Source organism: Coregonus clupeaformis, chromosome 10 (assembly GCF_020615455.1).
Source record: "Coregonus clupeaformis isolate EN_2021a chromosome 10, ASM2061545v1, whole genome shotgun sequence".
In the NCBI taxonomy this organism is placed as follows: Eukaryota; Metazoa; Chordata; class Actinopteri; order Salmoniformes; family Salmonidae; genus Coregonus; species Coregonus clupeaformis.
In genome coordinates, this window is record NC_059201.1 from 57632743 (window position 1) to 57647044 (window position 14302).

Sequence of the window (14302 nt, forward strand, 5' to 3'; positions counted from 1 at the left end):
CTGTGCGTTACAGGGAAGACATCCTCCTCCCTAATGTGGTACCCTACCTGCAGGCTCATCCTGACATGACCCTCCAGCATGACAATGCCACCAGCCATACTGCTCGTTCTGTGCGTGATTTCCTGCAAGACAGGAATATCAGTGTTCTGCCATGGCCAGCGAAGAGCCCGGATCTCAATCCCATTGAGCACGTCTGGGACCTGTTGGATCGGAGGGTGAGGGCTAGGGCCATTCCCCCCAGAAATGTCCGGGAACTTGCAGGTGGAAGAGTGGGTTAATATCTCACAGCAAGAACTGGCAAATCTGGTTCAGTCCATGAGGAGGAGATGCACTGCAGTACTTAATGCAGCTAGTGGCCACACCAGATACTGACTGTTACTTTTGATTTTGCCCCCCCCCCTTTGTTCAGGGACACGTTATTCCATTTCTGTTAGTCACATGTCTGTGGAACTTGTTCAGTTTATGTCTCAGTTGTTGAACCTTGTTATGTTCATACAAAAATTTAGACATGTTAAGTTTCCTGAAAATAAACGCAGTTGACAGTGGGAGGACGTTTCTTTTTTTGCTGAGTTTATAAATATGCTTGTTTAACTTTATCTTGTTTGCCATTCCGAAAAAGTGATATATTTTTTGCACGCATGATTTGCAAAAGGATTCTCCTGGAGTCAGTTGAGTCATCAATAAATATGTAAACTGCGATATCACTAGAGAATGAATCAGTGTAATCTTCCCGTAAATTGATAGGTGTTTCCCTCTCCAAGGTTTCAAGATTCTAACTAGTTTTCGATAAAAGTTAATAGTTGTAAGATCGCTAAACGTTTCTGGGATAATGTACACCAAGCACATCGACTTCACCATCTGCCCATTTAATCGGGAGACCACATGGCAATTTAAAGTTTGAATCTTTTAGAGACCCAATCCGTAATATAGTAGTACACTTATCATAGTTAGGTTTTAGTTGAGAGAAACTGGAGACATTTTCCAGGTCCTCAATGAGGCCCTTCAAGGTTGAAGATTGAGGACTCAAGAGAAAACTTGAATCATCGGCATACATTGATAATTTTGTCTCTAATCCCTTCATTTTTTGCCCCTTATTGTTAACATTAGATCAGATTTTTAAAGCTAACAGTTAAATAGCCATAATACATAGGTATGGTGACAGAGGGAAAGCTTGTTTTACACCTCTTGACAATTCAAAGTTCTCAGTTGCACACCGCCTCAAAGATTTTGATTTCGATTGATTTCAGTCCATTCACTCAGTCCCTGATTAGAGAGTAAGGATGAAAACCAGTAGTGCTGTAGCTCATATACACTTTTAGAAATAAAGGTGCTATCCAGAACCTAAAAGGGTTCTTCGGCTGTCCCCATAAGAGAACCCTTTGAAGAACCCTTTTTGGTTCCAGGTAAAACCCTTTTGGGTTCCATGTAGAACCCTTTCCAAGGAGGCTTCCACATGGAACCCAAAAGGGTCCTACCTGGAACCAAAAAGGGTTATTCTATGGGAACAGCCGAAGCACCCCTTTGGAACTTTTTTTTCTAAGAGTGTAGAGATTATATACACTCAGTGACCAGTTTATTAGGTACACCACCCCATTCACAAAATGGTTAGCTCCTACAGACAGTGAGTCATGTGGCTGTGGCTTGCAGACAGGCATTCAGGCATTCAGTTACTGTTCGATTGAATGTTAGAATGGGCAAAATGAGTAACCTAAGCGACTATGAGCGTGATATGATTGTCAGTGCCAGGTGCGCCGGTTTCAGTATCTCAGAAATGGCAGGCCTCCTGGGCTTTTCACACACGACAGTGTCTAGGGTTTACCAAGAATGGTGCGACAAACAAAAAACATCCAGTCAGCAGTAGTCCTGTTGTAGCTTGTTGATTAGAGGTCGAAGGAGAATAGCAAGAATCGTGCAAGCTAACAGGCGGACCACAAACAGGCAAATAATGGCGCAGTACAACGGTGGTGTGCAGAACGGCATATCGGAACACACAACTCGTCAGTTCTTGTCACGGATGGGCTATTGCAAACGACCACACCGGGTCTCCACACCTATCAGTTAAAAACAAGAAGTCAGGCTGTTCTGGAGGCAAAGGGGGATCCGACCTGGTACTAGATGGGTTTACTGTCCACTGAGTGTGTGTTCTCATTTTATTTCAATGTAGGGTCAGATGTGAATATCTGCAGCCTACTGTATGAAAACAACCTTCCTCATGAGCCCGATTCAGTGTGGGAGCCGTTGGCTCCAACCCAAATACTCTCTGTCAGCGTCAACTTATAGATCAATAAATAAACACATGTGTCCGTCGGGGAGGCAGCGTGACGAACCGGGGAAATTGGTGTCCGGCGCTGTGTTCATTTGGCTTGGGTCTCCTGGGCCTCACTCTGTGTTTGCTCAGAGGAGAAATTGGGAAATGTGATCACAGTGGAATCAGAAACAGATTCCTGACACTGTGGCGTGTTTGTCTTCTGAAAGCCTTGCAATATCACAGTGGCTGAGGAGGTCGAAACGCAAGTGAAGTTGAGCCTTTTAACCTTGAACGCCATATTAGAGAAAACAATCGGGATAATTTCCCTAATTTTGATAACTTTCCCGCCTGGGTCAAGTTTAATGTGAGCAATTTCTCACTAGATATCTGTAACTGACATTGTAGATTAGAGCCAAGTAAGACAGATTTGTTGTTTTTAACATTTACTACAGTAAATGGGGGATTTGGTCAATTTGATCTTGAATCTTGGATGGTCGGTCCTGTTGCATAACAGGTTTTCAAGTGAGTCATTTTGAGTTTTGGTGGATTTTGATGTACGTATCCATACATTATCTACAGAATTCTCAGAGATACAAAACTGATTGAAATCTGCAAGCATAGTATACATTTCACTGAATATTGTGCTACAATATTCATTAATGGTACTCACAGTTGGTCTTCAAAATATACCAAGAAAAAGGATTTTGGATGGACAAGACAAGTCCCTATATCAACTCAATATATTATTTTGGGTCGATAAATAAGTGGTGGCTGATTTTCTGCATATTTTTCTAATTATTATTGCTCACCCACCTTTTCAAAGAAGACCTTAATTGTTTACTCTTTACTCTTTCTAGTTAGCTAGAAAAGCCCAGATGTTATCCATGTGAGTGCGCTAGCATTTATTCATGTTCCTACATTCAAGTCAATAAAGCACTTTACCAGAATTTATATAATGTTTGACTAGCTGCCATGCTGTTTGGACCAGGCTGTCTTTCAATAGCACAGCTGTGAATGTGCATCAGAGTAGTTTTGTTCGGACATATTTTGTCTCATACAAATGCCCGGTGGCCATGCACATTACAAGTCATGAGTGACAATCGAAAGTTTCTTTGCTTCACTTGAGTATTTCGACATTCAGAACAACTTGCCTTTTATTGCAGGATGGAGTCCATTTCTGATAGGTGGCTACTGAGGGAATTGAATGTAATATCATGCAATAGAACTTATGGTTGAGCAAACATTCATTCAGACAGCGAGTGACGCCAGTACAATACTGTGCTAAAGCCAAAACACACACAAATGTCATATGTGACCTCAAATACCTCCGCATCACAACACTGAAGGGGCCTATGAAAATAATTAGTTGTTATAGTTTCCTTGTTTTTTGAGATATCAAAAATCAAATTCAGTGTGGGTCATCTTAGGGACATCCATGATAGCAATGACAAGTTTCAAGTTGATATGCCACTGTGGAATGGATTTACAGTGGTTTAAATGGACACGTAAAATCCGATTTTTGATTTGTCAATAACTCTTCTTTTGACCAATCCCTTCGCTTTTCTCAAACCAAGTTAAGATGTACGATGGGCCTACATACCAAATTTGGACTTATGGTTAATGAGAATAGGTTTTTCAAAGGATTTTCAAAATTTTCAAGATGGAGGAAAATCTATCCTGACGGACCTTATAGGTCCTTGCGGAAAATTTGATCAGCATGAGGAAAGACACCTACATACAACGTTTTTAAAGTCTTGAAACGGGGCGACAGATATGAGGGTTTACGTGAGACTGCTTATAACAGTTTATAGGCGAATCGGTGCCATTCATTTTAACCAAGTTACTCATGGCATCTAGTTTCTGTTTTCGAAATTAGCAAAAAGTTTCCAATCTATGCTTAAGTTATTTGACCATGTCAAAAAAAATACGGAATAATTCAGAATAACAATGTTTCACAGCTTTGTTCTGAACCCCTAATAAAGCATTAAGTATGGAAAAAAAATGCATGCACTCACTAACTGTAAGTCGCTCTGGAAAACAGCGTCTGCTAAAATGACTAAAATGTTTAAAACAATTTCTCATTGAACATTCCTAAATAGAGCTTGATAAATCAAATAGCAGCCTTAACTAGTGTTTACTTACTTACTTGCTGTCAAAATGGCATTCCATCTGTTCTTTATTCATGTCAACCTGTTCCCCATCTTCCCAAATAGTTTTTGTTCCGCAAATCATGTTCAGGCAAGGTGAGTTTGGTCTTGTTCAGGTGAAAAAGCCAGAACTTTCATCTTGATATTAAACAGACACAGCCAAGACACTTGGATATTTCTTAAGCAAGATCATTAACGACTAGCGTAAACATGAAAAGTCTTTACCTGGTTGTAACAGAGACCAGTTGGTTGTAATCTGGTTGTATAATATCCCAGAAAAATGGTTTACAACCAGAAAGTTATGTCATTAAGACGTTCTGTGCCACATTTTGCCTGCTTGGAATACTACTGACCTGTTAACTTGAATTAACCCAGTGGCAAGCTCACAGACCAGAAATGTAGGTAATTATTTGTTTTAATGTAAGTTAGCTTGCTTTACTCTCTCACCCTGTTTCATGAAAACCCTGCCAGGCTCTGCAGTTCTGCAGAGATTTTCGAAAGGATATGTGCACCTGCAGTGAAAGCATAAGTCCAAGTCACAAGTTCACGTAGTTTATTTACATCTGTAAAGATCTCTTGCAGCCTTGAAAATGCAAGCAGAGGAATATACACAGTCATTAAAAATAACAGTTGGATCTATTTAAGATCAGCATATAAATAAGACAGCAGAAACATTGTGAAAACACAAAATACTGAGGAAAGAAGAACAGGGGTAGGATGGAGACTGGACAAGGAGTGATTTGAGGGTTCTGTACCATACAGTAGAACAACTTTATTCCTTTCTTTCGCTAGTAGCATTCCTCAGTTTTAAATGTTCTGTTCGTTCTGGACGAGTGGGAACCCCATGGTTATAGAACAATTTCACAGGTCCTTGATTCCTGTATTAATTGTCCGGTGGTGTCATTTGGAGGTGTAGTGGCTTTCTGTGAGATCTCAGTTTGAAGGGAGCGGCTCCCCCTCTCTGCTTAACAGTGGAGCTGTAAGTCTGTCAGTCTCATCTGTGGCCGGTGTTGCGGGTTTTGACGGCACCCTATGGTTTGAGTGTCTTCCTGTGGAGTCTGTGGTACTAAAACAGTTTCCAGTCGACAATCTTTTTTTCTCTCCCCGCTGACTGGACAAGAAAAGGAAATCAGTATTAAGATGTGTCTGCGAACAGGGAGAGCACCAGAGCATGCTAAGACCAAAAAAAGAAAAACCTCTTGGCTGGATTACTGTCAATCCTCACATGTGGTTTTTATTTTCCCTCAATTGCTTTTAAAGCTGAATAGCTAACATGAAATATTTCCCCCTTACTTCAGACAAACAAAAGGAGGGAAAATTCCGACAGTGCATTAATAATTTAGGTATGGTCTGGGGGCATGCCCATCACCGGCCAGTCACTGCTGATTCTGGGGCTTGTAGGGTTAATACAAATATATACAATATATACAGGATGTAGTAACCAAAAAAGCGTTTTCAAAAATCAAAATATATTTTATATTTGAGATTCTTCAAAGTAGCCACCCTTTGCCTTGATGACAGCTTTGCACACTCTTGGCATTCTCTCAACCAGCTTCACCTGGAATGCTTTTCCAACAGTCTTGAAGGAGTTCCCACATATGCTGAGCACTTGTTGGCTGCTTTTCCTTCATTCTGCGGTCCGACTCATCCCAAACCATCTCAATTGGGTGGATGTCGGGGGAATGTGGAGGCCAGGTCATCTGATGCAGCACTCAATCACTCTCCTTCTTGGTCAAATAGCCCTTACACAGCCTGGAGGTGTGTTGGGTCGTCCTGTTGAAAAACAAATGATAGTCCCACTGAGCCCAAACCAGATGGGATGGCGTATCACTGCAGAATGCTGTGGTATCCATGCTGGTTAAGTGTGCCTTGAATTCTAAATAAATCACAGACAGTGTCACCAGCAAAGCACCCCACCAACATAACACCTCCTTCGCATGCTTTATGGTGGGAAATACACATGCGGAGATCATCCACTGCGTCTCACAAAAACGGCGGTTGGAACCAAAAATCTCCAATTTGGTCTAAGGTCCATTGCTAATGTTTCTTGGCCCAAGCAAGTCTCTTCTTCTTATTGGTTCCTTTAGTAGTGGTTTCTTTGTAGCAATTCGAACATGAAGGCCTGATTCACGCAGTCTCCTCTGAACAGTTGATGTTGAGATGTGTCTGTTACTTAACTCATTGCTTTATTTGGGCTGCAATTTCTGAGGCTGGTAACTCTAATGAACTTATCCTCTGCAGCAGAGGTAACTCTGGGTCTTCCTTTCCTGTGGCGGTCCTCATGAGAGCCAGTTTCATCTTGATGGTTTTTGCGACTGCACTTGAATAAACTTTTTAAGTTCTTAACATTTTCCGGATTGACTGACCTGTCGGTTCTCTTTGCGTATTTGAGCTGTTCTTGCCATAATATGTACATGTCACAACACAACTGATTGGCTCAAATGTATTAAGGAAAACATTTCCACAAATTAACTTTTAAGAAGGCACACCTGTTACTTGAAATGCATTCCAGGTGACTACCTCATGAAGCTGGTTGAGAGAATGCCAAGAGTGTGCAAAGATGTCAAGGCAAAGGGTGGCTATTTACAGAATCTCAAATATAAAATAGTCTTGAAGGAGTTCCCACATATGCTGAGCACTTATTGGCTGCTTTTCCTTCACTCTGAGGTCCAACTCATCCCAAACCATCTCAATTGGTTAGAGGTCGGGTGATTGTGGAGGCCAGGTCATCTGATGCAGCACTCCATCACTCTCCATCTTGGTAAAATAGCCCTTACACAGTCCTGTTGAAAAACAAATGATAGTCCCACTGAGCCCAAACCAGATGGGATGGCGTATCACTGCAGAATGCTGTGGTAGCCATGCTGGTTAAGTGTGCCTTGAATTCTAAATAAATCACAGACAGAGTCACCAGCAAAGCATCACACCTCCTCCTCCATGCTTCATGGTGGGAACTACACATGCGGAGATCATCTGTTCACCTACTCTGCGTCTCACAAAGACACATTAAGAAATTCCACAAATTAACCTTTAACAAGGCATACCTGTTAATTGAAATGTATTCCAGGTGACTACCTCATGAAGCTGGTTGAGAGAATGCCAAGAGTGTGCAAAGCTGTCATCAAGGCAAAGGGTGGCTACTTTGAAGAAACTCAAATATAAAATATATTTTTTGATTTGTTTAACACTTTTTTGGTTACTACATGATTCCATATGTGTTATTTCATAGTTTTGATGTCTTCACTATTATTCTATGATGTAGAAAATAGTACAAATTAAGAAAAACCCTTGAATGAGTAGGTGTGTCCAAACTTTTGACTGGTACTGTATATATTGGAGTAAACGAACGGACAATAATACTTCTACTGCTTACAGAAACAGTTAGCGCCAAAAGTATTGGGATTGGGTTGTTTTTTTTGTTTTTGGGGTGAGGGGACACTTTGGGGGCACTTTGGATTTCAAATGATACAAGTGCAGACTATCAGCTTTAATTTGAGGGTATTTTCATCCATATCGGGTGAACCATTTACAAATTATAGCACTTTTTGTGCATAGTCCCCACATTATAGGGACCAAAAGTATTGGGACAAATTCAATTATATGTGTATTAAAGTAGTAAAAGTCCCATAGTCATAGCACACAATAACTACATCAAACTTGTGACTACAAATTTGTTTGATGCATTTGCTGTTTGTTTTGGTTGTGTTTCAGATGATTTTGTACCCAATAGGAACAAATGATAAATAATGTATTGTGCTGAGGAGTATTTCTGTCTGTAATAAAGCCGATTTGTGGGGAAAAACTCATTCTGATTGGCTGGGCCTGGCTCCCCATTGGGTGGGCCTGGCTCCCAAGTGGGTGGGCCTATGCCGTCCCAGGCCCACCCATGGCTGCGTCCCTGCCCAGTCAGTGAAATCCATAGATTAGGGCCTAGGGAATGTATTTGAATTCACTGATTTCCTTATATGAACTGTAACTCAGTAAAGTCTTTGAAATTGTTGCATGTTCCATTTATATTTTTGTTCAGTGTGTATATATATATATATATATATATATATATATATATATATATATATATATATCCACAGTCCATTCGGAAATTATTCAGACTCCTTGACTTTTTCCACATTTTGTTACTTAACAGCCTTATTCTAAAATGGATGATTTTTTTTCCTCATCAATCTACACACAAACCCCTATAATGACAAAGCAAAAACAGGTTTATAGAAATGTTTGCAAATGTATAAAAAACTATACCTTATTTACATAAGTATTCAGACCCTTTGCTATGAGACTCGAAATTGAGCTCAGGTGCATCCTGCTTCCATTGATAATCCTTGAGATGTTTCTACAACTTGATTGGAGTCTACCTGTGGTAAATTCAATTGATTGGACATGATTTGTAAAGGCACACACCTGTCTATTGTCACACCTGCTCCCGCTCCGCCTCCCTGGCGCTCGAAGGCGCCAGGCTGCCCATCATTACGCACACCTGTCACCATCGTTACACGCATCAGCGCTTCATTGGACTCACCTGAACTTCATCACGGCTTAATTACCTTCCCTATATCTGTCTGTTCCTATGATTGATCCCCGTGTCAGCATTAATGTCGTTATGTTTCCCCGTCCAGATGCTGTCCGTCTTTTGTTTCATGTCTGTTTATATTAAATATTCACTGTACTTGCTTCTCGTCTTCCCAGCGTCTGTCGTTACATCTATATAAGGTCCCACAGTTTACAGTGCATGTCGGAGCAAAAAACAAGCCATGAGGTCGAAGGAATTGTTCGTAGAGCTCTGAGACAGGATTGTGTCGAGGCACAGATCTGGGGAAGGGTACCAAAACATTTCTGCAGCATTGAAGGTCCCCAAGAACACAGTGGCCTCCACCATTCTTAAATAGAAGAAGTTTGGAACCACCAAGACTCTTCCTAGAACTGGCCGCCCGGCCAAACTGAGCAATCGGGGGAGAAGGGCGGTGACCAAGAAACGGATGGTCACTCTGACAGAGCACCAGTGTTCCTCTGTGGAACTCTTCCAGAAGGACAACCATCTCTGCAGCACTCCACCAATCAGGCCTTTATGGTAGAGTGGCCAGATGGAAGCCACTCCTCAGTAAAAGGCACATGACAGCTCGCTTGGAGTTTGCCAAAAGGCACCTAAAGACTCTCAGACCATGAGAAACAAGATTCCCTGGCACCATCCCTACGGTGAAATATGGTGGTGGCAGCATCATGCTGTGGGGATGTCTTTCAGCGACAGGGACTGAGAGACTAGTCAGGATCGAGGGAAATATGAACGGAGCAAAGTACAGAGAGATCATTGATTAAGGTCCTGAGCGCTCTGGACCTCAGACTGGGGCGAAGGTTTACCTTCCAACAGGACAATCACCCTAAGCACACAGCCAAGACAACGCAGGAGTGGCTTCGAGACAAGACCCTGAATGTCATTGAGTGGCCCAGCCAGAGCCTGGACTTGAATCCGATCGAACATCTCTGAAGAGACCTGAAAATAGCTGTGTAGTGACGCTCTCCATCCAAACTGACAGCACTTGAGAGGATCTGCAGAGAAGAATGGGAGAAACACCCCAAATAAAGGTGTGCCAAAAAATGTGCTAAAATGTCTAAAAAACAGTTTTTGCTTTGCCGTTATGGGGTATTGTGTGTAGATTGATGAGAAAAAACAAATCAATTTAATCAATTTTAGAATAAGGCTGTAACGTAACAAAATGTGGAAAAAGTCAAGGGGTCTGAATACTTTCCGATTGCACTGTATATACACTACCAGTCAAAAGTTTGGACACACCTACTCATTCAAGGGTTTTTCTTTATTTTTACAATTTTTTACATTGAAGAATAATATTCAAGACATCAAAATGTAGTAACCAAAAAAGTGTTAAACAAATCAAAATATATTTTATATTTGAGATTCTGTAAATAGCCACCCTTTGCCTTGACATCTTTGCACACTCTTGGCATTCTCTCAACCAGCTTCATGAGGTAGTCACCTGGAATGCATTTCAAGTAACAGGTGTGCCTTCTTAAAAGTTAATTTGTGGAAATGTTTTCCTTCTTAATACATTTGAGCCAATCAGTTGTGTTGTGACATGTACATATTATGGCAAGAACAGCTCAAATACGCAAAGAGAACCGACAGGTCAGTCAATCCGGAAAATGTTAAGAACTTAAAAAGTTTATTCAAGTGCAGTCGCAAAAACCATCAAGATGAAACTGGCTCTCATGAGGACCGCCACAGGAAAGGAAGACCCAGAGTTACCTCTGCTGCAGAGGATAAGTTCATTAGAGTTACCAGCCTCAGAAATTGCAGCCCAAATAAATGCATCACTGAGTTCAAGTAACAGACACATCTCAACATCAACTGTTCAGAGGAGACTGCATGAATCAGGCCTTCATGTTCGAATTGCTACAAAGAAACCACTACTAAAGGAACCAATAAGAAGAAGAGACTTGCTTGGGCCAAGAAACATTAGCAATGGACCTTAGACCAAATTGGAGATTTTTGGTTCCAACCGCCGTTTTTGTGAGACGCAGTGGATGATCTCCGCATGTGTATTTCCCACCATAAAGCACGAAGGAGGTGTTATGTTGGTGGGGTGCTTTGCTGGTGACACTTTCTGTGATTTATTTAGAATTCAAGGCACACTTAACCAGCATGGCTACCACAGCATTCTGCAGTGATACGCCATCCCATCTGGTTTGGGCTTAGTGGGACTATCATTTGTTTTTCAACAGGACAATGACCCAACACACCTCCAGGCTGTGTAAGGGCTATTTGACCAAGAAGGAGAGTGATTGAGTGCTGCATCAGATGACCTGGCCTCCACATTCCCCCGACATCCACCCAATTGAGATGGTTTGGGATGAGTCGGACCGCAGAATGAAGGAAAAGCAGCCAACAAGTGCTCAGCATATGTGGGAACTCCTTCAAGACTGTTGGAAAAGCATTCCAGGTGAAGCTGGTTGAGAGAATGCCAAGAGTGTGCAAAGCTGTCATCAAGGCAAAGGGTGGCTATTTGAAGAATCTCAAATATAAAACACTTTTTTGCTTACTACATGATTCCATATGTGTTATTTCATAGTGTTGATGTCTTCACTTTTATTCTACAATGTAGAAAATAGTAAGAATAAAGAAAAACCCTTGAATGAGTAGGTGTGTCCAAACTTTTGACTGGTACTGTAGTTTAGTGTCACTTAGAAATGTCCTTGTTTTCGAAAGAAAAGCATTTTTTTTGTCCATTAAAATAACATAAAATAGATCAGAAATACAGTGTAGACATTGTTAATGTTGTAAATGGCTATTGTAGCTGGAAAGATTTTTAATGGATTATCTACATAGGCGTACAGAGGCCCATTATCAGCAACCATCAGTCCTGTGTTCCAATGGCCCATAGGCAACTACGTCCTCTTTAGCTCAGCTGGTAGAGCACGGCGCTTGTAACGCCAAAGTAGTGGGTTCGATCCCCGGGACCACCCATACACAAAAAAAATTATGCACGCATGACTGTAAGTCGCTTTGGATAAAAGTGTCTGCTAAATGGCATATTATTTTTATTATAACGTCGCCTATTGGCACAAACCCACCGTCGCTGGACCAGACAGGACTGGCAAAAAGTGCTCTTCACTTACGAGTCACGGTTTTGTCTCACCAGGGGTGATGGTCGTATTCGCGTTTATCGTCGAAGGAATGAGCGTTACACCAAGGCCTGTACTCTGGAGCGGGATCGATTTGGAGGTGGAGGGTCCGTCATGGTCTGGGGCGGTGTGTTACAGCATCATTGGACTGAACTTGTTGTCATTGCAGGCAAACTCAACGCTGTGCGTTACAGGGAAGACATCCTCCTCCCTAATGTGGTACCCTACCTGCAGGCTCATCCTGACATGACCCTCCAGCATGACAATGCCACCAGCCATATTGCTCGTTCTGTGCGTGATTTCCTGCAAGACAGGAATATCAGTGTTCTGCCATGGCCAGCGAAGAGCCCGGATCTCAATCCCATTGAGCACGTCTGGGACCTGTTGGATCGGAGGGTGAGGGCTAGGGCCATTCCCCCCAGAAATGTCCGGGAACTTGCAGGTGCCTTGGTGGAAGAGTGGGGTAATATCTCACAGCAAGAACTGGCAAATCTGGTTCAGTCCATGAGGAGGAGATGCACTGCAGTACTTAATGCAGCTAGTGGCCACACCAGATACTGACTGTTACTTTTGATTTTGCCCCCCTCATTTGTTCAGGGACACGTTATTCCATTTCTGTTAGTCACATGTCTGTGGAACTTGTTCAGTTTATGTCTCAGTTGTTGAACCTTGTTATGTTCATACAAAAATTTAGACATGTTAAGTTTGCTGAAAATAAACGCAGTTGACAGTGGGAGGACGTTTCTTTTTTTGCTGAGTTTATAAATATGCTTGTTTAACTTTATCTTGTTTGCCATTCCAAAAAAGTGATATATTTTTTGCACACATGATTTGCAAAAGCATTCTCCTGGAGTCAGTTGAGTCATCAATAAATATGTAAACTGCGATATCACTAGAGAATGAATCAGGGTCATCTTCCCGTAAATGGATAGGTGTTTCCCTCTCCAAGGTTTCAAGATTCTAACTAGTTTTCGATAAAAGTTAATAGTTGTAAGATCGCTAAACTTTTCTGGGATAATGTACCCCAAGCACATCGACTTCACCATCTGCCCATTTAATCGGGAGACCACATGGCAATTTAAAGCTTGAATCTTTTAGAGACCCAATCTGTAATATAGTAGTACACTTATCATAGTTAGGTTTTAGTTGAGAGAAACTGGAGGCATTTTCCAGGTCCTCAATGAGGCCCTTCAAGTTTGAAGATTGAGGACTCAAGAGAAAACTTGAATCATCGGCATACATTGATACTTTTGTCTCTAATCCCTTCATTTTTTGCCCCTTATTGTTAACATTAGATCTGATTTTTAAAGCTAACAGTTCAATAGCCATAATAAATAGGTATGGTGACAGAGGGAAACCTTGTTTTACACCTCTTGACAATTCAAAGTTCTCAGTTGCACTCTGCATCAAAGATTTTGATTTCTATTGATTTCAGTCCATTCACTCAGTCCCTGATTAGAGAGTAAGGATGAATGCCAGCAGTGCTGTGGCTCACATACACTTTTAGAAATAAAGGTGCTATCCAGAACCTAAAAGGGTTCTTCGGCTGTCCCCATAAGAGAACCCTTTGAAGAACCCTTTTTGGTTCCAGGTAAAACCCTTTTGGGTTCCATGTAGAACCCTTTCCAAGGAGGCTTCCACATGGAACCCAAAAGGGTTATTCTATGGGGACACCCGAAGCACCCTTTTGGAACTTTTTTTCTAAGAGTGTAGAGATGATATACACTCAGTGGCCAGTTTATTAGGTACACCAGCCCATTCACAAAATGGTTAGCTCCTACAGACAGTGAGTCATGTGGCTGTGGCTTGCAGACAGGCATTCAGGCATTCAGTTACTGTTCGATTGAGTGTTAGAATGGGCAAAACGAGTGACCTAAGCGACTATGAGCGTGGTATGATCGTCAGTGCCAGGTGCGCCGGTTTCAGTATCTCAGAAATGGCCGGCCTCCTGGGCTTTTCACACACGACAGTGTCTAGGGTTTACCAAGAATGGTGCGACAAACAAAAAACATCCAGTCAGCAGTAGTCCTGTTGTAGCTTGTTGATGAGAGGTCGAAGGAGAATAGCAAGAATCGTGCAAGCTAACAGGCGGACCACAAACAGGCAAATAATGGCACAGTACAACGGTGGTGTGCAGATCGGCATATCGGAACGCACAACTCGTCAGTTCTTGTCACGGATGGGCTATTGCAGCAGACGACCACACCGGGTCTCCACACCTATCAGTTAAAAACAAGAAGAAGCGTCTCCAGTGGGC

The 14302-nt window shown here is 41.9% G+C and overlaps 1 protein-coding gene across 5 annotated transcripts in view; it reads right to left on the reverse strand.

Moving 5' to 3' along the window:
- Positions 1–4931: 4931 nt before the first annotated feature.
- Positions 4932–14302, reverse strand: part of LOC121575604 (RNA-binding protein Raly) — a 149707-nt gene continuing 140336 nt past the window's right edge. For all 5 annotated transcript variants that reach the window (XM_041888803.2, XM_041888799.2, XM_041888802.2 and 2 more), the window contains one exon: positions 4932–5506. The gene's annotated coding sequence lies outside the window, so the exon portion shown is untranslated. The remainder of the gene's footprint in view (positions 5507–14302) is intronic.